General features: G+C 38.8%; 1 long non-coding RNA gene across 1 annotated transcript in view; it reads left to right on the forward strand.

Annotated features, from left to right (window-relative positions):
- The first annotated feature begins 2,283 nt into the window (after window positions 1-2,283).
- Window positions 2,284-20,229, forward strand: part of LOC113956581 — a 48,192-nt gene continuing 30,246 nt past the window's right edge. The window contains exons 1-2 of the long non-coding RNA XR_003530887.1: window positions 2,284-2,375; window positions 3,033-3,172. This is a non-coding gene — a long non-coding RNA (uncharacterized LOC113956581). The remainder of the gene's footprint in view (window positions 2,376-3,032; window positions 3,173-20,229) is intronic.

A 20,229-nucleotide genomic window follows, 5' to 3' on the forward strand; every position in this document is an offset into this window, starting at 1 on the left:
TGCTGTCAGTGAAACACTCAGTCCCAGTTTTACCAGTGAGATTTGAGATATAAATATGGAAACACAACTAAAAAGGGGCCTTAAGCACAATACTTGGTGTTCTCAGTGGTTTGTATTTAGAACTTCAGACACTCATCGAGTATCAATGACAGCCTTGGACTTTTCAGAGAGGTTTGCCAATATATTAGAAGGTAACTAGAAAGAACTAGCCACTGATAATGAAAACAAGGTATGTATTTAAAAGGATTCCACTGCTGTGCTTGAAAAGTATTTTTGTGGTCCTGGAAATTCCCTATGAAAATCTTCATCCCACTGGCTGGTGGGCGGGAGTTCCACCCCTTCTGCAAAAGCTGAAAAGAATTAATTCTGCTGTGGAGTTGATGGGCAATTTGTAGGGATATAAAATCCCTACTCTGAGGGATATAAAAGCCACACTGAGGTTGGGGGGAATATGCAAAGGACAGCCTTTGCATCTCTTGGCTCTGCACTCTGACCTTTTCACTTTTGTATCAACGCTGACACACAGAGTGTGATTCTATCCATAGCCTGTCTTTGTTTTGGATCATCAGACATTTGGGGGAATGTTTCTAATACTGGTTTTCTATAAAATATGTAGAAGATACTGAAAGCACTAGCAGTTTCAACCTTTTATCAACAAAGGCTGAATTAATTTTTAGTCCCATCACCTTATTATCATTACATCCACCATAGTTTGCAGAGATAAAAGTGTCTTTTAAAAGCTTCCTATGTTTCCTAAGTTAGTAAGACAGCTGTGCAAAACCTCTTTCTTCTTTTAATATAAACCTGACCAAATAGTGACTAAACTTCTTTATTGAGTCTAATACCAGAGCAGGGGTAACGCCTGCTTCTGAGTTTCTGCAGCACTGAGCACACTGAACCTTAAAAAGGCCCATGCTGCCTTTATTAAATGTCATGGCTCAAATTATTTTTTATCATCTACGTTGTTGTGTGACTTTTGAATAATAGTTCAACTTACAATTTTTCTATCATCCAAATCCTGCCTAATTAATTTATTCTACTTCAGGCAGTATTTTAAAAATATTATCCTTACTGTAACTGATTAATTATCTTTACTAAGAGTGGTTGAAAACAGAATATTTTAATACTGTCTGATTGATAGACTTACAAGTATTTTGTATTTCACAGGTCAGCATCCTGGAAGTTATAGATAGGTGTAGAGATAGGTCTCATCTTTATCTGATCTGGAAGGGGATCTGATTTTCAGAGAATGAGAGCTTGAGCAGTTTTAAAGTGCAGATGACTTTCATCTAGTACTGTTTAACATGGTCCTGTGAGAATAAAGGTGATTTGGGATCCAGCACCCCAGGGGGGATAGGGATACGTTATATAATTTATTTGTACACATCTTTAGGAGACATTTCAGGTGCTGAAGTACATTCCTAATGCCAGTTTGCGTTCTGGAATGTGCCTACATGCCTTCAAGCTGCCATGAATCTCCTAGAGATCCCATACTGTGTCTGAGATTCCTCTGCAGATGCCTCAGACACCCCAGGGCATATAAATGTCCCAAGTCACACGGGGACCTCCCAACCCCAGTGCCTCTTTTGTGTTTAGGTAGTGTACCCAGGCGGAGGTTTGTCATGTATTATTCTGAATGTACAAAAATAAAATAACCATTGATCACACTGGGTAGACAGGACATGACTCTAAAGAGCTCTGCTGAAATATCCACATATGGTCTGTTGCATGATACTTTATTTGTCCCAGAAGAATTAAGATGATAGATGATAGCTGGGGTTTGAACTTGTGCATCAGGAAGGCCACTTTGAATATAAAGGGGGCAGTATGTGTTTTGTGTAACTACCGATGGAAAGAGGATGTAGTGGGGGAATGGGTTTCAGTTTTATTGGAATTATGACATTTCTGTGGAAACGAGGCAGTTGTTTATAGTCCTGTCTGCAGTTCGTGAAGCCAGTTCTGGAACGGGGCGTGGATGGGGTTAAAGCGCTGCCGAGGGAGCCAGAGGTCCCTGCGGAGGCTGCCGGGACTGGTGCTCCCAGTGCTCCCGGGATGGGGAGCCCCGGGGCAGGCAGGGCTGCAGGGAGGGGCAGGAGCAGCACCTCGGGGACACCCCGGAGCAGGAACCCGAAGGAGGTCACCACAACTGGCTAATGTGTGTTTGTCTGTGTGCGTCTGTAAACACATGGAGAAAGTCTTAAAACCCAGACAGGACTTAACTGCTGAAGGCAAAAGATGAATTTTGGCTGGCACCCACTGTAAATTGTTTGGTTTCGTTTCTGTAGGCAAACCAGAGAGAGAGGGAGCCTAAAGAAGTGATATTCCACCCTGCGTGCTTTGAACGTGGTGACCGAATCAAAAACAAAGTCCTTCAGGTGACACATCTTTAAAAGCATTTTTAATGGAGGCTCTTTGAAATCAGCAGACAGCTTTTGAAAAGAAAGGGTTGAAGGCTGACTCAAGAAACTGAGCCTCTTTTGTTAAAAGCATCGATGAAACAGATCTCCAGCACAGAAAAGAAATCCAGGCTCTACGATGGCATAATTTTTCCTCTTCGGATTTTTTTTTCCTTACAGTTTTCTCTCTGTAGGCAGGGCTGAGAGCTGAGTTGTCTCTCTGGGAAGCTGTGTAAGGATAAGTGGAATTGCAGCCCCCTTTCCTCAGCGCAATCCGTTTTGTGCTGAGTGCCCTCTGGAGGTCTTGGGCACGCAGTGACCCGAAGGAATCCCGGGTACCGCGACTGTGCCTGGGCTGTTCATGCCTCCTTCCTTCAGAGGTTTTCCCTCTCTTTTTTCCTCCTTTGGGAGAGTTTTTCTAGCCAATCTAGACGGGGGGGAGCACAGTTAAGTCAGCTGTTAGCTAAAGTCAGAATTATGGCCTATGAGTTTACTCAGAAAAGGTAAAAAATAATTCAAAACTTTGTCCAAATTCCCACTCAGCCAAACTAAATCTGTTTCATATTTAGGAGCTTTGATTAGCTTTATCAATGCATAGAAATGTGCTTCTTACTTATGTTTCTGGTTTTTCCCTAGATCTCTCTGGGGCTAAAGGGAAACTGCTAAAATACCCTTTTAGCCTCTTCTTGCAAGACATATCAGAGATCTCAGGGGAAGCTTGTTGTCCTTCTTCTTCCAGCCAAGTTCCATAGTCAGAGGAACTCTGGATAACTTCTGTAAGTATAGTAACTTTTGGGTTTATATCTGATTTTCTTGTAATTTGTAAATTCTCTACTTTTGTCCACTTACTCCAGTTCCCCTAACTGTAGAGTTAAAAAACCCCTGCACTCATCCTGACCAACATGCTCTCTTCATTCAAAATATGTAGTAAAATTTCTGAGTTGAAGAAGCAAACTTCAATATTGCATTATTATTAATAATATTGGGTTCTGACATGGAGTTTTGCCTTTGAAAACTATTTAGCAATATATTTTTTTTTTTGACTCTTGATACGCTTATTTTGCTGCTAGTGTAGCAGGTGTTTTTCTTAACCATTTTTAAGGAGAAATCCTAAGTTTAGAGGAAATGAGCACTCAATTATTTAAATTTCCTGAGATTAGAGGAAGAACACTTTGCCAAACAATGCCTCTTCACTTCAAAACCTCTCCCCATAAATTATGTTAGGAGATCTTATTAAAAGTCTGTAAAAATTTCCTATTAAAAATGGTTGATTGCAGTCCAGACCATCACAGCTTTTGTGCTTTCAGTGAAATACCACAGCTGTCGCAAAGAAATATATTGTGAGACAAAAGGTTTTGTTTCCTTAGTCATAAATTATTTTTGTGATATCTGAGGTAAGATAAAACTTTCACTTACGTTTGAGTGAAGGAAGATTCCAGTGATAACTTGTTCAAAAATCTATAAAAAGAATATAAGAATGTAGATCTAGATAGCAAATTAGAATCAGACTTCCTTTTTGTTTAAGGAAAGCAATTATTTCTGAAGTCAGTGAAGATTATAACCAGGGATAATGGCATAACTTTGCAAAGCACAGTGCCTTTATCTCAGTAGAACCTGAAGTTTAAGCTTTCAAGTCTGACCTTTGAGAACTATACAATAGAAACCTTTAGTGTTGGACAGTTTTTAAACCAAAGTTAAAAAATAGTAAGTACTGTATTTCCTGATTATACTATGTTGTATTATGCTATAACACGTTATATTATATTACAATAAACCAAAAATTAGACTTTTTTATATTTTAAAAGAGTATCAAACAAATTGGTTTTGACCATACTTGTTTTTCTATCAGCAAATGAGTTTTCTGCTAAGGGATTCTGCAGAAACAGCAGCCCTTTAGAGAAGGAAAGGTTCAATGTACACTGAATAGACTGTGAAGTGTTTGCTGTCAGGACTGGATTCCAACTATGTTCATCCAGTCAAGGAGTAGAAGCATATTCCAGGTATGTCATGAAAATGTGAAGTTACAGCATATATGCTAAAGATTATTTTTCAAAATAATTTGCCAAATAATTTTGAATGAAAGATAAGTTAGGGCATTCACTATTTGCTCATCCGTCATTTCTTTATGCATAAAGGTCAAATTTCTCAGCCTCCTCCCCTGTTAGAGAGATAACTGAATAAAGAAACATAGTACAGGTGCTAGAGTTTGAGAGATATTTTAGGTTATGTGTGGAAAAAATCCATATTCTTTTTCTAACTATCAATAGCATTTATAACTAAGCCAGTTCTCTTTACCCGGTGCCATCACAAGAGGTTACTGGAATTTGCTTATTTGCATGTTTAAATCAGGAGTGTACAAAACAAAAACACAAGATGGCCTTCTCTTCTGCTGTGTAATTTAGAGAAATGGATATGCAGCCATGATCCCTTAATAGCCCCCTATTTTTTTCCCCTCTGAGAGACTTTTCTCATAAATTAAAATTCATCTTCATAGTGCTTTTTTATGGCAACATGTGCTCTGCATTCTTCAGGTCAAGCTTACTCAGACTGAAAGACCTATGAAGATCAGTATCTTTAGCATAAGGTCTAAAGCAAAATAATCAGCACTTGGGAATTATTTCCCTTGTGAGGATGAGGAAATATATTTCATGTCCCTTGTACCTGGGACAGGGACAAGGTGAGTCAGGTTTTTGGGAGACCAGTGGAGATGAGGTGCCTCAGGCACACAATTCCATACTGGTCCAGCCATTCTCAAAGGGTGTGTGGGGCACCTGGGGGTCAGGGAGGAGAACCAAAAACCTCTGTAGTCATCTGTACCCTGTTAGGGTCTAGTTCTGTGTTCTCACTCATGCTGAATGGTCTTTTACAAGTAATCCCACTGATGTCAGCGAGACTTTTCTGTAATAAAATGCTGTCTGACAAGAATATGGATATCAGAATCTGGCCCTCTGTGTACTAATTCCATTTTAATGAATACTTAAGTGGAGTTATTATTAAAAAAGTCTATTTCCTAATATTCAATAAATCAAAACTATAAAATCGGTTTACCAGTTGTTGCCACTCTAGTCAAAGCCAGTTTCTCTCATATTGAAAATAATAGTACATACTGTCTCCATTCAGGAGGGATTAATTGTAATACTTTTATCTGTTTCATAAGATTTATTTCTAATAATGAAGAGCAGAGAAAAAGTAGGGGAGCTTTAAACATTTATTGTTTTTATTAAAGCGCCATATATTCATGAGATGTTTCATAAACACGGAATCTGCTTAACATGAGAAACTTGTTTCATGAATGAGCAACTTCAAAACAGAATTTTTAAAAAGCATTATTCATTTCTCTGATCATATCCCTTTAATTGTGTAAGATGGAGCCTCGGGCACTATGTGATAATGCTGAGATACACATTAAAAGCCTGCTAAGGTTTTGCAGGCCTGTCATCTGATGAAGATTGTTAGAGCAGTATTGTGACGTGCTGCTACTGGGGAAACTACCTGACATCAGCCCCCACTGTTGTGAAACACAGTGGGACTATATGGAAAAATATTTTGGATTTGAGGTGGTTTCTCCCTACGTGTAGAAGAAGACAGATCTGCTTAAGTGCCATGGTGACATTCACACCAAAGGGTAGGAAATATGCTTATGGTGCTGTTTGATTTTGTTGCACGGTAACAAAATACAGATAAAAAGCAGCAAAGGGAGGGCAAAAAGAGAAACTGAATTCTCTTTAGTCAAAGATAAATCTGCCATTGTATTGAGAGCCTGGCAGAAAAATTCTAGCAGAGTATTATTTCCTTGGAATTTGCTAAATCTTTGAAATCCGAATGTTTCACAAGGGTGGAGGATTGTTCAGCTCCCTCAAGACGTTCTTCTGGGCAACAGGCAAGTTTTCTGATTTTATGCTTTTACACATGCCAGGTTTCCAGAGGCTCTAGCTCTTATGCAGTCCACTAGACACCCTGATGTGGGGCCAAGGATGCCAACTCCTCCATTGCTCTGCAGCAGCCTACCAAGTTGCTTTTACAAATTATGCGTTTTCTCCAACCATAAATATTGCTCCTAAAAGGGATACTGAAATGAAGATAATATGACTTTTCTGTAACAGGTCTTCTAATGTCAGCCATTCTGTTTAAAGTGTTCAATTTTCAACAGAATTCAAGATCTACACAGTATATTCTACCTCCTGCAGACTGTAGTTGTTAAAAGAAAATAAATCACTTAAACAGGGTCATGAGCAACAAAGGCCAATGTGGGTTCAAAGTTTACAGGTCTCTGCATTTATCAGGTAGAAATATGCTACATTTCACTATTTCATAAAATATCCTTTTATGAAAAAGCCATCAATCTTTGTATGGCCTACTAAAACTGATTTCTCAAATGAAAGAAATGAATGATGACACCAAATCAAAAAATCGTTTATGAGTTTATATTTTTGCAAGACCACCATGACTTTCACATACGTTTTCAATTTTGGGAAGGATGTGATTATCATGTGGATATGTTTTACTCCCACCATTTGTACTAAGGGATCTGTCAGAACTGTGTACCCTTCCCTGGGCAGTTCAGGATTTGTTCAGATTTTTTCATTAATCTATAGTGTTTTTTATCCAGTGATCGTTATCATTTCTGTACACTGTCTACAGATTTTCTGGGTTATATATAGATATGTATAAAATCACATCTATCATATACAAGTTCACATTTAAACTAAAACTGCATCTAAGTGACTTTCTTATTTCTCAAAGGTTTTTAGCATTTTTGTGGAATGATTTTTGTGTGATTTCTGTCACACACTCTACAAAACATCATATTAATTACAGATTTTTCATTATCCTTCTGATCTTTCCTTACCATTGCCAGGCTTCCTCTGGGAGTCACCAAACTCCTTGACCAAAACTGGACAATTTAAGACACTTGAAAACAGTATTGTATATTTATGCTTCAGATATTGTAGAACTACTGGGTTTGGAGCAGGAATAATATGAAAACCTACTTTATTTCTCATCTGATAATGACAACCAATACAACAACCAGCCTGCTGCACTGGAATAGGGAAAAGTGATTTCTGTTCTGGTAAATGGTGTGGTCTCCCCTTGGGTTTGCACAGAGAAAATGAGCTTGGCCTTTCTGGGTCTCCAGTGAAAACAGAGACAAACAAATTAATACGATTTATTAAGTATCAGTCTCATAAGAAGAAGACTGTATGGGGAAGTGGATCTGAACTTCTGAGAAAGAACTTGGTGCTTGGGTTTTAAAGAGGGGCATTTTGCTCCATTTGCTGAGGAGTTCATTTTGGAAAAAACCCTGTCATTCTTGCACAGTTTTTTTAGGAATTTTACTTTTTTTTAAAGCTTATTTAGGAATTATCTTTTTTTATGTATTTTTGATTCGGTGATGAAACTGCGAAGTGAAGGAATGTTCTGTGCTTCCTTATTAACTGAGAAGTTAGACTTTTAGTCAAATAATGCATCATATATTATCCCTATCAACCTCCTCCTCTAGTCCCTCCTAGGGGGAAAAAAAAAAAGACAAAAGCATTAAAAGAATGGAGTTTAGTTGTAAATAATGGAATTTAGTTGTAATTAATGTAATTCTTTTGGGAAGAACCTTTTGCCAAGTCACACACAGAGTGTTTGATGCGGAGTCAGCACTGTCAGGTCACAAACCTTGCTGCACCATGGCTGGCACTGCTCTCCTGCAGCCTTATGGTGGTGACAGGGTCTCACACAGTCATTTCACAGCCTGCTGTGAAATACAGCTCATGCCACCACCAAAGACTCTGGAAAACCTTACATACAGAGAAAACATAAACGTTTTTCAATGAGCACTTTACATTACAAACCAAACATCTTCCCGAAACGAAATCTGTCTCGTCTGATTAGACTGAAAGGTAAACAAAATATCCTGTTTGTCTGGTGAGGACTTTAGAGAAAATGTTGCTGTTAGAGCAGGCAAGATAGGAGGTTCTGGGTTTTAAATTTTCTTAAAATGAATCTCAGAAGAATGGTACTTACAGGAAATCTGAGAGCTTTTGTTCCATGTGCTCCTCAAAGCATCCTGAAAAAATTCACGGAATTCTGTAACAGCTCCCTCAGATACAAAAATAATGCCCCCAAATCCACAAACCGAGTCATGGAGTTCAGTGTGCTTTGCCTTCACATCTCAGTACAGTTCTCTGTGGTTCTTGCAGCCCATGGCTGATTCACACATCAAAAACATTCAAAGTAGCTGGAAGAAGCTGAGGCCATGTGCATAAAGTGTAAAGAGCTCATAACCCTTTTTGAGAAGTTTTTCATCAGCTTAATGGATTCTCTACCTGAGGAAAAGCAGATCAAGAACTCGGCAGCTTTAGGTGTGAGAAAGGCAGTTTCCATTCTAAGGGAAATGGAAGTGTTATCTTAAAAGTATCTTAGGAGCACTTTCCCTCCCTTTGACCCATATAAAATCTGTGGAAACCTTATTAAAAGCCCAAGATATAACAATATTTTTCAAATGGCTAAGATAGTTAAATTCCATTCTGGTGACCGTCTACACTGTAAACAGCGTGTGTAATCTTAAATTTGAAGAAGTTTTCTCTGAAGAAAACTTTATTAATGTGTTCTGTAAATGAATGCACTTTTGCAAGTGTGTTAGGATGGTCACATAGGAGTGTGTCATAATGTGTCATGTAGTTTGGTATGCTGCATCTGAGCGTGGCTTTGGGGGATGGTTTGGAGGATGACAGATGGAGCTCCAAAGCAGCCTGTCAGAACAAGTTGTCCAAGGAAGGCAGGGAAAAAAAAGAGTGGAAAGGTTCTTCCTTGTCTCTTTACAGCCACTGTTTGACATGCCACAGAATGTAAACATAATTTCCCTCTCCAATAAAACATTGAATGTTTTTATAATCTGTCATTGATTAGCAAATCGCAATGGTAAGAGCTCTGTAGCTGATCCATTGAATCACACCATTTTTATAGTGTTTTCAATTACAATTTTATTAAAGAGTGAAAGATGTTCTGTGAGGAGTATTGAGAAATATCCATTCCAAAAGGAGTGGGAAGCTTGTCTTTGCAGTGTTTTAAATTCCACTTCCAGCCCTAGTAAAGCCAGGGGTTTCTCTAGTTAGTGATGTGCTGTTACACTTTAGTTTCATTAGATGTCATTTATGATACAGACTAAATACCAAGTGCCCGTTTTCTCTGTGTCTTTCATTATTTAATATACCTTTGCTGAATACCCCCTTAGCCAACAATGGTCCTCTTCATGGCTGTTTCTGCTCAAGAAGAAATCTTTTCAGACTTCTAGTCATTTGTCTGTGGCTCTGACTCTCTTTGTGCAAGAGGTCCCATAAGTTGTCTTGAAGCAAAGGTTTTGAAGGATATACCCCTCTCTGAGGTACCAGAAGTACAACGAGCTACTATTGTATGAAACTCTCACAAGAGAGCAGAGATATCTCTAAAACAGGGCAGATTTCCATTGCTGAAGAATCCATCTCTCTCTAGGAGTTACACTGCCATTGTTATTCTCCCTTGCTCTTTAATTCTAAAAGCACAGTGATACGTGATATGTGCTTCTCTTGCTCTGTCCTCAAGGACATACTAATGTGCTGCTGGGCTAGAAATACTTTCTTTAAAAGTACTCAAATGCTGGAAAGCAATTTTTTTCAGGAGAGCTGCAACCTGAGAATATCTTTTCTTGGGGAAAAGAACACTTCAGAAACTTCTTAACCATTTAAATGCACTGTGAGTTTTTGTAATTTAACTTTTTTTTTTCAAGTTACAGTGTACATAATTACGTAAGCTATGTATTTCAAATAAGTAATATATAATTATGTTTTTCCTTTATTTTCTGTCAATTTTTATGATAAATCTCATTTTTTTAAAGAGCTGTATCTTGCTTCCATAACTTAGGCATAGGCAGTACCCTTCATGTTATTATAATTTTTTTAAGTTTACTACATCTTGTTGTGCTTCTTGCATGAGAAATATCTTCAGGGAACCATGTGACTCATAGAATCAGACACTTACAGAAGCATCTTCAAGGAAGCTTTGCTTACTTGTTGCTGCTGCCAAACTTGATATTGTTCCTAGCAAGGTTACTAAGCAGAGTGCACAGTTTCAGAAGTTTAGTTCCAACTGATGTTTTCCTTTTAAATCTCATATTCCTGACATTAACTTAGCATTAGGATTGGGCTCGATGATCCTTGTGGGTCCTTTCCAACTCAGCATATTCTGTGACTCTGTGTGATTCTGGAAAGTGAGATTTTTTCACTGGATAACCATGGTCAGAGGTAATTTGCACTGGTGAGTAGCTTTGAATGTGAACAGCATGAGAAGGGATGTTCTTACCAGCTCAGAATTCTGCACTCAAAGAGAGCCTTAACAGAAATAGCTGGGTTTGTTGTTTTTACTCCTGTTAGCATTTGGCTGGATTTTGTGTCAGTTGTCTGGTGTGTATTGGTGGAGCTTTACATTTGGTCTCCCGCTTTCCAAATCACCAAGAAAACTATCTGCTTAAAGAGCAATTACCTGGCTGTGCATGTTCAGTCACCCGATGGCTCTGAGCAAAAGTAATCAGTTATGTCGCGGCGTGTGTTAGTTTTGTAAGTGTCGTGTGAAGGCTGACAGAGATCACATTTCTGTGTTTTGCTGCTTGGTCCAGCCCGTGGCCTCTAGAGGTAATGGATCTCTGCAGAACTTTGCTGGAGCAGGTCACCAAACAGTGCAGGATTTCAAGAGCTGGTGCACTTTTATTGCTACAATATTCTTGTCACGAAGGTGACGGGGTTTGTATTGTGGTTTCATGTATCAATGTGACTTTACGTCTGAAAGCTGAGCCCTGTTGGTAAGCTGGATTAATCTTTTTTTTTTTTTTTTTTTAAAGAGGTTTTTCTTCTGCTCTTAGAGATGAATTGCTTCTAAGTAATAGGTTTCTGAGTGTACAGATTCATATATGCTGTAGTGAAAAGGGTAGATGCCTGTATATGCAGAACAGCTGGACTCCAACACTGGCAATGGAAGGGAGGCTCTGCTGTTACTGAGGTCTCCAGATCTCAGAAACTCATGTGAGAAGCATCAAAAAATTTATCAGAGCATGGCTCAATCACAAATTACATGAATTTGGCCGAGAGAGTGACACCTACAACCATCCCCAACCCTGGGCCAACTGCTGTTGGCAAAGTTTTGCTCTAAAGGTACATTGTAAGCGCTGTGTTTGCTGTGTTTTACCCTTAGAACTAGGCAAGCTGCAAGTGCTTGCTAGATGGACTGGTTCTCAGAGCATTGTAGCCTCAATATAGCATTATAAAAAACCAGAATAACCCAGGCAATTTAGGATGAAATCACTTAGGACATCTGTTTATTACTCTAAAAACTCACGTAGTTATTTTCCTTCCTTTTTTTAAAAGGGACGCAATGGAAGACTGGGATTTTATATCCCATCTTCGTTGAAGCACGTGTTTACAGGCAAGTTATAAAGTCCTGGAATGGGTGTTTTATTAGATGTCTGTGCTACTGTTATTTGTGTACACATTTCTCTATTAATTATTTAATGAAGCAGAGGGCTTGACTAACCCCACTCTTGCAGTTATGGTGGTTCAATTCCAGACTCGCCAGTGATGATTCAGGTTTTCTCGTAACTGCCTTTTGACATCTGTGGGATTTACATCTGCATGACTGTTCCAGCATGATTTGGAAGTGACACCAGGGGTCACAGCATGGCACTGCACTAAGTAATCACAGTCTCCCATGGCCAACTTATGGGAGGAGCTGGGCTGTTTTGGAATTCCAGTGTTGCCCTAGAAAGTTATTGCCCTGGAAGGTCAGGCCACAAGTGCCAGAGGCAAGTGCCAGATTTGGATTTGTACAGGGCAGGCAGGGAGTCCTGGCAATCTGGGAGAGGGATCTGTGACAGCTCCTGTTGTGTGGTTCCCTGGTCCACAGGGATCCCTGGAGATCCAAGCTTAACTGCCACTGCCAGAAGCCCTGGTCAGATGTGCTTACAACTGGCATCATCTTGTGGCCTCAGTGATTTCCTACCAGGAAAATAACCCTTGAATTAAATCCAGCCTTTCACCAGGGACTTTTGACTTTGAAGGCTTCCTCTTGGCTGTCTTTAGCATGGATTTCCAGATGCAGTAGCCACATTACTCTGACAGGTGATGCTGTTTTTATGGTCACATCTGTGCTTTGTTTGTTGCGAAGTGGAGGAGCTGAGCCCCCAAGGGATGCATTCTGGGAGTACCAATCTCCAGGCTCTTAGCAGGAAATCAGGAAGGATGTTCTTTCCCTCAGAGTAAACACTGCTGGTACCACTGAAACACCTTGGTTAACAGTTTTAACTGAAACGTGACAAAATGTGAAGGGACAGAATTTGGACCCAAACACTTGGAAGTACTTGAGGATTATTTTCTCATTAGTTGCTTTTAAAATAGTTGTTGCTGAAGAATTTTTTTTCTGTGCAATACAGTAAGGTGAGGCCTATAAAACTTGCTTCCCTATTTGCTGTGTTAAATGTATATGTTAAAGGTTTTTTAGTGGCACTGAGTCTATTTTATGTGCTCTTTAAAAAAATAAGACATGAGGACTTTTTAAAGCTGTTGTTTTTCTTGACTTTGCCTTCATTAATCTTATTTAGTTTCTGTAAGGGGCTATTTTGTGAGCTCCACCGATGGGTAATGTTTTCTTTTCCAAAGTTCATGATTCTTCTATTCAAATCACTAATTTTCACTGTTACACTTCAGTGGTTTAGTGCTTCCCAGGCCTCAAGGAATGAGTTTAATTAGCAATGCTGAATAAATTCAGAGACGTGATTCATCTTTCTTGTCACTCAGATCTAAGTAACAAAAATGCAATTTTAAGATGCACTTAAAAGGCTTGTGAGAATGGCTTCTTCTGTGTGATTGGGAAAAGACTCAGATGTAAAGAGGATTTTACCTGTCTGCCTGTTTTCAATTTAGCTAAAAGTTGCAGAATTCAGCCATATATCCTTGAAGCCACTGCTGTGTTGTTTTCAAAATACTGAGCTCTGAGCAGTATTTGTCACATACATTCCAAATTAAAACTCTGCATTTGAGCTTTTTTTTTTAGATTAAGTAATTTACTTGACACATTTCAAAACTATCCTGGATTTAATGTGATTTAATTTGCCTCTGGATTTTTGTACTTTGAGCTGAACACACAGAAGGGAAAATACCATTCTCCAGCGATCCCAGTTGTTGCAGTGCAGAGGTCCAAATTTTGTCACGTTCTTTTCTCTGAACCAAGAGAAGGTGTATTTCTAAGACATGGTGTCATGAGGGGAAAACAGGGAATGCAGAAAGGGAAAGAAGGAGTGAAGTCAGGGAAGTGGTGGTTGTATTTAAAACCTTGTTTTGGCCATGCCCCTGTGGGCACTGCCAGCAGTACAGAGAGCAAAAGTGTTTTGCCAGGATATATCACCTTCCATGCAGAAGGATCAGAGCATTTTACACCATCAGTGGATGCCAACTCTTCCTCAAAACAGCTGTGGGAAGAACTAAATGTAGTTTCCCAGAATTTACAAAAATGGATCAAAATAGTAAGAAGGAGAGCTGGAAGCCAAGTCAAGCTGAACTGCCTAAATCCCAAGTTTAATTCTGAGACTGCTTTCTCTAGTCCAGCACATGGAGCACTGTGGATAAAAAATATGGATTGTTTGGCACCTTTTTTATGTAGGCACAAAGAATTCAAGGAAAAATTGTGGCTCTAGCTGGTTCCCTGGATTTTGTCAGATTCAGACAGATCCCAAATGTTATTTTTTATGTAACCTTAAAAGAAATCCCTTGCTATTAATTTTGTATTTATTGCAGTTACACTGACCCTAATGAATTTTTTAAAATTAATTTGACAGATGTCACAAATATTTTCAATGCAGTTTAACGTAATTAAATATAACCTTACCTAGAAAAAAAAATTCTATGAAGTGAACGTACGGTAAGTGCAAATGCTGGATTATGGAAAGTTGTGGGTGTTGCATATTACTTAGAACACAAAATAGGTGATAGGGAATAATGTTTTCAGGGCAAAATTACAAGGTTCTCCCTCTTGTGTGTCATCAGTACATCTCACCTAGAAGGACAAGCTCCTTTAGAAGGGAACCTGTTTATTAATTTAGGGTTTAGCTGTTGTGTTTAGTTGGTTGTGCCCTCAGAACCAAACTCAGTGACCTTAGGAATTTTTTCCATGATTTTTATTATGATTATTATTATTATTATTTTAATTACTTTGCTTTTGTGTGAGAGCCAAGAGGGCTAAATGAAACCTCTCAAAAAGGAAGGGTTATTCCACTTCCTTGGAGACATAATCTTGTTTTCTGTGAAGCTTGCACAGTTTTTTGCACCTGGTGGACCTAGTTCTGCTTGGAAGAAGGACAAAGAATAAATCATAGTTCTTTACCTTGTATGTGGACCTGTGGAGCACTGCAAATACATAGTTATAATAATCCATGCCATGAGAAATATAAAATAAATTATCTGAGGACTGGATTCTACTGGATTCCAATACTCTATAAACTTTAGAGCATTGGTAGGATCCCCAACTGGAATATAAATAAAGCAAACCCTTGCAAAGGTTTATAGGACTGTACTTGGTCCTCTCTTACTACCCTAATTTATGATTGGTGGGAATTCACCAGCTGTGAAATGTGCTGGTCACATTCACAATGGCAATAACTTCAGAATATGAACGAGAGCATCTGGGTTGCTATTTACCTTTGTTTCACAAAGTCAGCTTTTTATCTTTGCATCATTTAACCTCAGAAATATGGCTGGGTTAGACAGGCATGTGGAGCCTTCTGTGGAACAGAACATTTCCTTCCTGTAACTTCGGTAGTTTCTTCTATAAAAAAATATACCTTTCGCTTTCCCATCACTGTGCTGTTCCTCTACAAGAATACAAAACAAATTAATGTAAATAAAAATAAGCAGTAGCTTTCCCCTGTAAAAGAAATAACGGTGCCGAGACTTGGAAATTCTTTATTTTATGTTGACTCTGTACTGGGTTGGGTAAGGGGAAGGCCCAGGCAGCAATCCTGGGCACAGAAATCTCATTTAGATCCCACTTTCCAGACTTTCATAAGTGCATATAAATTTGCTTTGTTTTAATTACAGTTTAATTTCTCTGTGCCTAATTTTCAGTTTCCATATTTGTCAAATGGCAGAGAGATGATAAAGCTGTCAAAAATTTCTCAATTGCCATGAGTTGTCCTTGGCCTGAAAACTATGGTATTGAATCTTGTTATTGTTCACCAAAAATGGGAATCCAACAGGGATGGTTCCTGTGTGCTAACACTTCTTTTGTGCTTGATGTACAAAATATTTGAGACTAATTCAAGAATAGTTTGGTGTAATTTAATGGTCTGTGTTATGTGTGGGTTCAGACTAGGTAATGACAATGGCTACTTTGAATCTTTGGCCCAGTAAGTTTTTTTACCAGAAAAAAAGAAAACCTGAACTTCTTTGGTGATTGGTGGGTCTGAATCAAGGTACTGCCACCAAATCAGGATCATTCTTTTATTGTGGTGTGACTGGATATAACAGCCCAGCCTGCATTTGTTTGCAGAGCCTCTTGAGGCTTTTCTGAATTGATGGCTTGGTATAAAAGAAACTTAGAGGTTGTTGTCACCATATTTCATTTTCTGTTCTTGCTTGACTTGTGTCAGCTCTGCTGAGTTTACAGTAAATGTTATTTGTGATGAATCCCCTTGCTTGGCTTCAGGTGTATTTATGGAGACAATTTTGACTGCTTGAGTGCTACTTTTACTGCTCACTGCCCCCAGGCCTCCTTGTACAACACATACATATTAAGCACCATGTTAAGGACTGTCCACCTCTAAGGGAATGGAATGAAGGCAAAAAAGCTAGAAATAAAATTTTCTTGAAAGAGCAAAGGAGTTTTGCATCTAGTGAGACATGAAACTCTTTCCTTCCACTTCCAGAAGGGTCCTGTCTCTTATGGCCAGCACTGGAAGTTGGAACAGCTTCCTCCTTCCTCTCTAACTGGCAGTGCAGAGGAAGCAGGAGGCTGGTGCAGTCTGGAACTTCTCATTCTTTCACTTCAAGCATGCAAGTTTGTTAGTTGTTCTGTGTTGACTCCAGAGCAAGCAAAATAAAGTTTATTGATCATTCCTTGGTTTTGTGTTTCTAATGCTTTTTGAAGAGCTTATTTACAGAGGTGCCAGCTTCAAATTGATAATTTAGCATACATAGGATTTGATTAAAGTGCCAGTGAGATGAGTTACAAAGCTAGTCTTCCTCTCATACACACCTTCTGTCTGGTTGAGGTTTGTTTATTTTGCACCCTTCTTTTGAGTGTTTGGGTCAAGCCACAGACTGGGGCTGCCTTTCTGGAGTTTAGATGTTGAAAAGCTCTTGGAAATTATGTTAGAGGAACTCTATGAACATTTTCAACTATCCTGAAAGGCAAATGGTTTTGAAGAAAATTTAATGTTAGAGATCATAGGTAGTTTTGAATCCAGAGTTTATTCTTCCCAAGCAGAGTGAGTACAGCATGTGATATGTTCCTCAATGTCATTGTTTTATCATGCCTGGTGTGATGTGGAGATAATTGCAATAGCTCTGTAACGTGCTACTGATAAGGATGTGTGTAGCAAATATATATATACATATTTATTTATGTTTTTACATGTTTGAAAATATAAATTGTCAGTATTCTGTATGTTTTCTTCCCCAGCCTGTAAATGGTTTTAGTTCCACCTTCTTTTCTTGGCTAAGAAATTTTTTTTCTGTTTTTCTCAGCTGTCACAGGACATCATGCTTGGGTGGCCTATAATAAATATCTCTTATTTATATATATCCTTAAAACTGCCAAATTCCTCTTCTTTTAGATGTTGAGAATTTAACTTGGTTCTAGGCAGGATTCTCAGTTTATATTCATGATCAGAACATACCTCTCCCAAGCAGGGTACATTTCTCTTTTACTGTTTCTGTTTTCAAGAACTTTTAAAGTGAGTATTTTACTCAGCTGATGGGTGGGTGATTCTAACTTAGTGTTTCATTACTGTGTTATGTTTTTATTTCCTCTGCTGAATGCTAGAACTGGAATTGCAGAGAAGTTCATCCAAGATTCTCTGTCTTTTACTGTACGATTAATCTTCTAATAAACTTGGGTAATGTATTTCTAATTTGGATCCCTGTTCATTTATTTTACCATTGAAAGGAAGAACTCACAAGAGAGGCTCGGGTTCATGTCAGTATTTTCTTCTTCTTCTGAGTTTTCCACAGCCCACCTGGTGGTCCCTGACCACCACATATGGCTCAAGAGTCTTTCCAAACCCTGTGACCTTTGGTAGATCCAAAAAAATACATTCTAGAGCCTGGAATCCCATTGGGCCTCCACTGGTGGAGGAGTGGTGGATACCATACTGAGTCCCAGCCTTTTTCCTTAATGCAATATCTGTAAAAGCAAATGCAATCTGAGCAAAGATTAGATTAATTTTCATTGCATTGCCAACTTAATTTCACCTGATTTGGATGTGTGTGCATGCAACAGTGAAAAAGGTCAGCTAATAGTCTTGCAAATACTGTTTTCTGAAAACTTTCTGTTTCTTCCTTTTTCTGACAGTATGATGGGCAACCAAAAGTGGTTAATTGTACACAACTACAGTGGCATCTCTTCCCCCAGTTGTTGATAAAGTGTTGATAAATGTTGATAAAATTCCTAATGTTGCTGGTCACATAGTCCATTTCAATTCTAAGAAGAAAGAATTTTTATTAATTAGAATAATGATGGCATTTATTTAGCAACGGGAAACTTGTGATCAAAACTTTGAAGTTTTACATTCTTTCCCCCGTCAAATCCAAAATGCAGCTGGGGGTTTCTCACAGTGAAGACTGAACAAACAATGAGGTCCCAGTGAAAACAATAACCCTGGTGTGATGCAGTATATCTTGCTATTTTGCATAGTAGCTTTTGTAAATACCGAAGGATTTTGTCTACAGTTTATAAATAACTTTCGTTCAACAACAGCTGCAGCGGAGAGGCTCAGATTATGCAACTGCCTTAGAAGAGTCTGGACTAAACCGAGTAATCAGGTTGAAAATTTGTTACCTGGGAGTTGAGAAATGAGCCTGGAAGAGGCAGGAAATTGCTTCATAGGGGTAACTGAGATCCAAATAGTCGGGAAGAGAGCTGGAACGGGAGGGAGCTCTGCCTGGGACAGGACTGTGGTGTTGAACGCTCCATTGGCAGTGATGGGAGCTCAGCTCGGCAGCAGGGCCTGCAGTTCATCAGGGCCCACAGCCAGTAGGTGCCAGTGCAGCCAGCTGGGATTATCAGTCACAGCAGGGAAGGATGATTTGTCAGGGTGCAGGGTGGGAGAGGGAGAAACCCAAGTCAGAGTCCACGATTTCAAAGCGGTAAATCTGCGAGCTCTTTCGGAAGAGGATGCCTCTACTCACGTTTAGATTTCTCCAAGTAAGAAAATGGTGATGTCTCATCAACAGCCCGACACTTTCAGAGACATGTGTTTAGTTTACTGCAGATTACAAAAAAAAAAAAAAGTCAAAAACAAGTACAATTTTCAATCCCTCCCTCTGATTTATTTTTTTTTAGATTAAAAATGAGCAGCTTTGTATGTAAAGGAAAGGTTAAGTCTACCTAAGTTAGAACTGTGATGAATTGCTGTCAAAAAGGTTATTTTAATCCGCAGTGGTCGATCTACAACTGGCAAATACTGCATTGGAGAAAGTAATCATGGGCTGTAAAGCTGCAATAGTAGTGCTACATTCAGAGTCATGGTTTTGTCTTATAGGGACTTTTTCTTATGATTTGGCTTAATAGAGAAGCCCATAGGAATACTCACAGGTGTAAGAATAGTTCACATGAATTAGAACAACATCTGTAAGCCATATCTTCATATGTGGTGCTGGTGACAATGGCATAAAACAATATGTAAAGATAAGTACTTGAGACTTCAGGTTGCAGAGTTATACATTTTTTTTAAATGCAATTCTTTTTTTCTCCTGTGGCTACTCCTGAATTCAGAAGATGTGGAGCTGAATGTGTTTCTGAATTAATCACAATAGCTGTTATAGCATGTGTAAGGATTTGGCCTATTCTTTTAGAAACTTCTTCAAACACCTTGAGAAGTCGTGTTTTAATTAAAAACTGGGAAGCGACTCATACCTATGACTTCAACATATTTTAAAATCCAAACTATTCATAGACAGATGATCTTGATCCATTCAGGAGTTACCTGACTTCACATCAAAGGATCAATTTCTATCTGTGTTATTCAAAGGCTTGTATGTTTAAGTTAAAATTAGATGTTTGGGAATGCAGTATGTTGTACATCCCCCCTTCCAGTTGTATTTGGGCTAAGAATAAAAGGTGTAGATTCCTTTGAAGCACATTTTGAGGTGTTTTCCTCAACACTTGCACAACTCCAGACTATAAACTGTCTGGAGGGCCTTTCAGAGTTTATTTACAGCAGACAGTGCAGCAGAAGCAGCCATACATGATCGCTGCAGATGAGTTATTCATGTTAATATTTACCAAATAATACTACCTAAACCAGAGAGATTATGAGCTTAATTTAGAAAAGATATTTGTCCTGCAGCACACTATGTCCAGTAGTGCCTCCAGCAGAGGCACAGGAGCATGGAATGGCAGATAACAGCTGCCTTTGGTCTCCCTGGAAAACGCTGGGACTACACAAGCACTCCGTGCTATTTCTGTGGAAACAAAAGATGTGCCCCGAAAAAAAATTCCTGGGAGGTGAAAATAACAAAAATAACTTAAAGTATACTTAGGAGATATTGGGCCAGTTCCACAAAGACATAAGTAAGCAGAACTTTAAAAACAAGTGGAGCTGTTTATC

Source organism: Corapipo altera, unplaced genomic scaffold (genome assembly GCF_003945725.1).
Source record: "Corapipo altera isolate COAL_440 unplaced genomic scaffold, ASM394572v1 100, whole genome shotgun sequence".
Taxonomy (NCBI): Eukaryota; Metazoa; Chordata; class Aves; order Passeriformes; family Pipridae; genus Corapipo; species Corapipo altera.